The following is a 7,977-nucleotide window of genomic DNA, read 5'->3' on the forward strand; positions in this document are numbered from 1 at the left end:
GGGGCACAGAGCTGAATGATGCAGCATCAGGACACTGTTTCAGTCTGACTGACAGAGAAACCTGTAGCTGTATCTACATGTGAGGCAGAGGCCACACAAGCAGCTTTCTATGTTTCACAGTGACTGAGATCTTCAGTGGGGGTGGACATGCTCCTGTACAGACCTCTGAGGAGAACCAAGGTGCAGTCAAAGAGTCCAGTCTGTCCTCACAGATGTGAACATGTGCTTTCATCAGGTCTGCTGTCAGCTAGCAGGCTCACATCAGAATCACTGTTCCTGAAAAACACAGTCTGTGTGACATCATCAGTCAGCTGATGGTCCCAGATCTGAATGGTTTCTGTCTCTACTGAGGAAGTCAGAGAATATCACTGAGGTGTGGATCAGGTCTGAGTGAGCTGTGGAGGGACAGCTTTAAACAGTCCACAGGTCTCACGTCCTGCTCAGTCTGGTAGCAGATACCTCGTATTGTTCCAGATGTGCTGACATCAGCAGCAGCACAGCTGTGTGATACCATGAATCTCAGTTATTGATCCAACACACAGTAAATACAAAGATCAGGATTTCTGAGAGTAATCATTATGAGTCTGAACACATGATCACTGAATGTTAGTCTCCACAATAATAAGCTAACACAAGCAAACACAGCTTTCAGCTCTTATTTTGAAACTGGCTTATTTAGAGAGCTGTGATGTGAGCGTGCCTGGCTCTGAGGCACTTGGGTCAGCCTCTGTTGTTTAGAAGTGTTACAGACTGTGAATGACACAGACCTGTCAGTTTCCATGTTTGTCTGTAACACAGCTCAGGGCTCCATGCTGAACGCATCCATCCAGTGTTATTGATCCAGGACTGATACCAGCATTGGGATCAATACTACAACACACAATCACATGTGTCCACGTGATGCAGTTTGAAGAGCAATCAGATGTCTCTGTATGAGGAGGCGGGGTCACAGGAGGTTCACAGAAACTCTGCAGCAGCATCATCAGCTCACATGGAAACTTTGATGATTCACTTCTGTGGTGTTTTTACACAAACACGTCACAAAATTAGCTCCACCTGTTTTGTGAGCTTTGAGTTTCTTGTCTTCATCCTGGATTCTTGTGTTGCTGTTTTTACACACAGCAGATATTTCCTGGTTGCTTCCTTGATGACCACATGAAGCTTTCTGAAGCTTGGATTGAAAACGCTTCATTACTCAAAGCTTTCCAACACAGGCCTCTGTGCTGCCATCTGGTGGACAAACATGTGAAGTGCAGCGTGAAGCTGCAAATGAAACCGCTTCAGCTACGTTTATATATAACATACTATAACCTATATAATGTGGAGATCAGGGAAATTATTTTGTTGCTACTGTTAATAATCATCATCATTACCATTGCATTAATAATATAATCTACAGCATTGATATTGCATTCAGATGTTTAAACATTTTGGTACCCAATTAGCCTTTACTACAGGTGCAGTTATAACCACTTTAAACTGTTGAGTTGAATCTATGATCTTAAATGCTTTTGAATGCTTGTTATAATCTTAAGTGTGTATGGGCTGATTCTGTTGATTCTGAGGACACTCTGTGCAAAGTCTTGACAGGAAACTGCAGGTTTGCAGAGCGTGCTTTTGCAAAAGTGAAACTAAAAGCAGAGTGTAAGTGCAGCTTATTCTGAGGAGCTGTTTGGATGATGCTATTTGAATAACCAGGTTGTTCATTATTATCTTTTATACTTTTATATTCTTTTATTAAGCTTCTAGTAGAGGTTCTTGATTAAAACATTTATTCAATATACTACATATATAGTTTTAGTAAACTGCTAACACATTTGAGAGTGGCCTCTGTTTTACTGCGAGCGTTAGTAGGTGAGAGGTGGCACAGAGTGCCAAGTGAGGTCGTGACACACACACACACACATAGTAGATACATTCAGTTATAGGTGAGAGGTTAATCATGTTTGCTTGCAACTGCGGGCGTGCAGAAGTGGTATCTTACTGCAGAGCATGGTCTGTGGTTTTGGAGAAGCGGCAGTCAAAAGGTTGACAGGAAACATCTGCCATGAAGATAGAGATAATGTTCTTTTCAAACTGTGTTAAAAGTCATTGTGGTTTTGATTTGACGTATGTATGTATGTATCTGTGTGACGTTGAAGGGGCGTCATTAAATTCAAACCCCGATGGTATAAAATATCTGTTTATGCTTTGATTAGTCGGAGATCAGCGCTGTCTGCGTACGGCGCTGGTCCCCCCACGCCTGTGTTCATTAAAATCAATTGTTTGACCAAGCTCTTCTGGACCTGGTTGTTTGTACTCTCCTTCCTCAATATTTGAACCTTAACAATAACTATATGTATAGTGTATTATGTAGGTGTTAGAGCTGGGGGTAGAACTGCTGATGGCCTGGTTGTTATTTATGTTCCCCATGGTTCACCAGCTCTCACACAACATCAGCACCAATGATCCTTATAAACCTCTGAATCAGGTCCTGAAGCAGTGACGTCCTGAGTGAAGACCTCACTGATCACATGACTCTGGTCACCTGGACTCAGTGTTTCTGAAGCAGTGTGCTGGGTTTTTAAAAATACGTGGCTGCTGCCTGATGTTGGGCCCACAGAGGAAGACGACTCACTCGCTCTTCTTCACTTCCTCCTTAAACATGTGGAAGGAGAGCAAAGTGCTGCCAGACTCTTATTTCTGACAGGAACAGAAGAAACCACAGCAAACTGGTCCAGTTCTTCATCTTCATCACAATCTGTTTATTTCTGATGGTGTCTTCAGTCTGAGGTTTGAAGTTTCCATGTCTGTGTGATGTGTGGTGTGAAGGCTGCTGGTTAAACTGGGACTCACTGTTTAAAGCACTGAGTGCTCATAGAGAGATGCTCCATGAGTCCCAGTACAGACTACAAACATGGTGGAAACTTAGCTTTGATATCCACACACTCTGCACGTCTGTGAGTAACTGTGATGAAGATGTGCAGAGATCTGTGTCCAAACAGGAGAAAGACTGTAAAGACTCTGTGCTTCTAACAGCCTCTGTTAACATATGTGAGGCTGTTTGTTGTTGTTGCCATGGAGCTTTGCACTGTTTGGGTCAGCAGGTCATGTGATCAGGTTTGTTCTGCTGGACGATGGTTCAGTGTCAGGTTTGTTTGCATTCATCAATAAATATCTAAATAAATCAAAGACTCCATGTTTGTTCTTTCATCATGTGACCTCTGCTCATCCATCTCTGTGTGTATCAGGATACATTTGGTTCATAATACACAGAAAAATCAGAGTTATTACCTGTAATAAATGTGAAAGATTCCTGCAGTGATAACCAGGCAGGACTGAAACACATCCAAGCTGTCACCACGGTAACAGCACCGTCCATCCACAGGTGAGGGGAGGAGCAAAAAGAGGGACTTTGACCATTTTATACTAAAAACACTGAACTAATGTTTCTAATATGAAACAAATAAGCCCACATTAATGTGAGCGTTTATTAAATAATAATAATGATGATTTCCTCCTGATCTCATTTCCACAGCAGAGAAAACTGTGGTGTATATTGAGGTGGAGGGTGTGGTCTGTGGCTCAGGTGTAGAGTGAGGGTGGGGTGCACCACAGCAGCATGCTGGGACTGCTGAGGGTGGAGGAGGGAGTGATGATGACATCAGAGCTGCAGCACAGAGACCAGTGAACACACAGTCTGTTCATCTTTGCATAGATACAATATACAGCACAATATTGAATGACAGACACGCTGTGGGAGCTTCCACAGATACACTGACGTCAGCATCCAGAGTCCTCCTGCTGCTCCCCCCTCAGAGCCCCGTGATCAGCACCAACACATTCAGTTAGATGACAGAGTCCAGCTGCAGCTAGAATCAGCTCCCCTCTGTGAACAACAGCACAGCGTCAGTGTTTCACACTCAGTGAAAGGAGGAAACAGCAGAAGAACACCATGTGTGCTACGTTTCCCAGGACACACTACAAACTGCACAAATACAGAGCAGCACGTGGAAGGACCTGGAGCTGCATTTACAGAGCTGCAGACAGCGTGATGTCCTGTATGGACAGGTGGAAGGAAGCAAGTCCTCAGCTGGAACACTCGTGTTTGTCCACAGACAGGAAACACAGCAGGAAACTTCCTCACAGAAGTGCAGCTCATGGATAACACACTTCCTGTCAGTCAGAATGAGGCTGCAGCCAAACACAGAAAGGTGTTTTTGTCCAGATGAGCCCAGAGAAGAAACACGAGTGTTCACAGACATCAGAAGCTCAGAGAGGTGAAACATGAGGTTGGAGTCCTCGTCAGCATCCAGAAGAGCTGCTGTGAAACCCTGAGTACTCATGACAGACTCTGATGGCACAAACACATCATGATTCAAACAGAAAGACAAACATGGAGCTCCTGATCCTCCTGCATGAGAACAAGCTGACATGAGCGCTGTGTCTGAGAGTGTCTCCCTGTCACAGTGACAATAACACAGCTGCTGCTCACAGTCATTAAACTGACCTGAGGTCAGCTGTGCTCCTTACATATGAACCATGTGACCTCACATCAGTGCTGTGGATGACTGTAGTCATAGAAGAGTAGAGCTGTAGCAGGTGGTGTGAGGAGGAGGTGGTGTATTCTAGTTAACGCAGTACTGAAACACTCCAGCAGAGGGCGCTGTTAAGTCCTTATTGTAACACAGTTACTGTGTGCAGTTAGACTTCATACATAATCTGCACTTATTTCCATCAGACATGCTGTCAGTAAATGATTGGTTTCTATTGATTCTACTTCCTGTTGACTCGTTTGATGACAGTGAAACAATCACAGCTGATTGTGTGATGATGTAAACTGTCACTGTTACATTCAGTGTGTGTGACATAATGTTAGTGCAGGCTGATAACAGCCTGGTTCTGTTAGAAACACATGAACGTGTCCATAGATCAGTGTGTGTTTAACATGAGAGCTTCAGCCCTGCTGATGTGTTAAATAAAGACATGCAGGAAAACTGATGAGACTCTGAAATAACTCTTTATATTTATAATGTAACTCTGCATCAAAAGAACAACAAAGGATCCCAGACAGGTTTCTGTGAACAAAGACCATTCTGATGTTTCTGTGTTTCTAACACTTTGACATTATTAGTAAACAGACTGCAGTGAGCAGCATTTATAAAGAGCTTCTATATAAAGATATGACAGCTGTTTGACAAGTTTATCACTCTGTGTTTGGACCTGATCAGTCCAGCTGTTTACTTGAAACATGTTCATTTACCTGTTCTGTTATATTCATGTTCTTGTCTCTGTTGAAAACACATTTTAATGTCCCTCAGATTTTTCTCCCAGATGAATAAATATAAAAATGACACAAACTGACTGCAGCTACTTTTTGTCCTTTCTGTCAAAAACCTTCATGTGACTCATGAGAGACACGTTTCAGCTGTTTGTGACAGATCAGAGGCCAACAAGTCATTTATAACACTTTCCATCATTGTTTAAAGTTCTCAGTGTTTCTGTGTTGCTGCGTATAGGATCTCCCAGCATCATCACTGTGCTGTCCAATCATTGTGTGCGAGGTTACCCTTATAGTGCGATGTGTGTTTGCACAAAGAGAAGCATGTGTGTCAAATATAAATAAGCACAGAACAGAAACAGCTGCTCGTTTCTTCTGTTTAGAGTCAAGTTAGTGTTTTGTGTCTTTGTTTGAGGCCTGATGTCGAGCAGAGGTGTGTGTAACTGCACTGCTCTGTTATATGTGTGAAGTGTGTGCTTCTCTTCAGCATCATCTTTGTCACTGCTGATTCCTTTGTGTCATCATGTGTTGAGAAGAGAGAACAGTTATAACGGAGGAGCAAAAGGAAGCCCTGAAATCTGCATCAACAAGGAAGTGTTGGCTCACCAGTGATCCCAGCAGAGCCACTGGTTTGGCTCCAGTTGTTCTAGATTCAATGATGTTGTTGCTACAGATACATGTCAGCATCTTTATTGAATTTAATATGAAGCAGAAATGGTGTCATTAGGAGAAGAAGAGGAGAACAAGTCCGGCGAGGAGGCAGCAGCTCTTAAAGATGAAACAGCAGCTCAGCCCTGAGCTCAGAGAGCTGCACATGAAAAAGCTCCTCAAGCAGATCCTGTCAGAGGTTTGTCATCAACAGGAGGAACTGTTCACATCATAGGATGAAGATGCTGTCAGCTGGATGAAGAAGGTTATTTAATGCAAACGTTCACACTGAAGTCAAATTGTTGTCGTGTTGAACAGATTCATGTACTGATCGTCTCCAGAATGTTAGAAGAGCTTCAATGAATCATTAGAAACAACTTACAGCTGCACAGCTGTGTCAAACACATCTGTGTGTCATTGTGGGATTGTTGTGTTTCTACATGTGACACACGTCTAAAACATGCACACAATCTGAACACAAACAGGGACTCATGTGTTCCCACAGCCAGATGCTGAGAGCCATTTCCTTGTAGTCCTGTGTCTACATACATGAACCATTAGATGTTATTGGAATGATTGTCAGCTCTGATAGTTTCATGTGTGTTTAGCTGGACGCTGTTTGATCCTCGACATGTTTAAAGGTGTCCAGTCCTGAGACACTGGGGCTGGAAACAGCTGTGATGTCATTGCACTGTCACACAGACAGAAGTGCATGAAGTGAGCAGCCGAGGAGCCGCTGATGTTTTGGATTCAACAGCATTTGAAAGGTCGACACAGACACATTTGCACACAGAAAGCTGAATCTGTCATATGCCACAGTGAACTCACTGTTCAGTGTTTTTCAGGAAGCTTCTTAACTGCCTCTGCTGCCAAACAAGCAGCTGATGTCCTTGAGAAGAAGCTGAAGAAGTCTTCAACAACAAATACAGGAAGTGGACTTTCAAATACTAGATTCACTTTAGACTCACAGAGAAATGACTCAACCAGCTGTGTTTGACTCTATGAAAGGTCAGTGTGTGTCTGCACACAGACTGTTGTGTTGGACTGTTATTCAGTTGTCTGCTGAATGTTTTCAAATGTCTGCATCTCAGCTGTGATGAGGCTGGGGGTCATGGGAGGCCACCGTAGCAGCCTCTTCAACATCATGACATCATCATAAATGCTGCTGGACTGTCTGATGGGCTGACGGTGAAAAAGCCGTCGGGAAGGAAACAGAAGACATTTCAGAGGCTGCAGCAGATTTCTTTGATTCGGGGCCTTTTTCAGCTTTATTGGACAGAGCAGTGAAGATAAGTGACAGCAAAGCAGAGAGAAAGGGGGCGTGGCCCGGGTCAAAGCCAGGCCAGCTGCTCTCCACCTCGTGGTCACCTGCTCATCCTAGTGAGCTCCACCAGCAGCCCTTTCACACACTTTACACTGTCAAACACTGTGTGTGGACCTCAGCTAACAACAGGCTACATTTAAGTCTGGACTACATGCTTTTATATTGTTTTTATTCCATCAGCAGCTCAACATCATGAGCAGCTTTGACATAAAGACATCAAACTCAAGCTGACTTTAAGCTACTTTTAATACAGGGGCTCAAAAACAACAACATCTTTATTATATATCAGGACACAAAGTCATTTCATCTCAAAGGGAAACAGCTTTATTTGGAATAACCAGCACTATCAACTGGTTTGGGATCTCCACCAGTTTCATGTCTTTGCAGCTTCTCCAACAAAGTTCCTGTAAAATCAGCATGTTTGTCTTTATTGGTTTGATAGTGATTGATTATTCAGTCCCAATCTGCTGTCATCTAAAGAACAAAATGATGTTTCTATGAGTCACAAAGCTCCAGATGTTGTCGGCTTCACAAAGAAAACAAAGAACTTAAACACAAAGTGTTTGGAGCCAAAATGTTCCCAAGCTGCTCTTTTTGAAATGGCAGAGGTACAGTGGTGTCTAACAGCACACTGTGGAAGGCAAACATGTTATTGTTGGATGAAACTTCATGAATCCTTTGTAGATTTGAGCTGTTGGAGCCTTTCTTTTCTCTTCAGGTGTACAGATGCTGAGGAGGCAGGTGA

This window comes from Maylandia zebra, linkage group LG2 (assembly GCF_041146795.1).
Source record: "Maylandia zebra isolate NMK-2024a linkage group LG2, Mzebra_GT3a, whole genome shotgun sequence".
Classification (NCBI taxonomy): domain Eukaryota; kingdom Metazoa; phylum Chordata; class Actinopteri; order Cichliformes; family Cichlidae; genus Maylandia; species Maylandia zebra.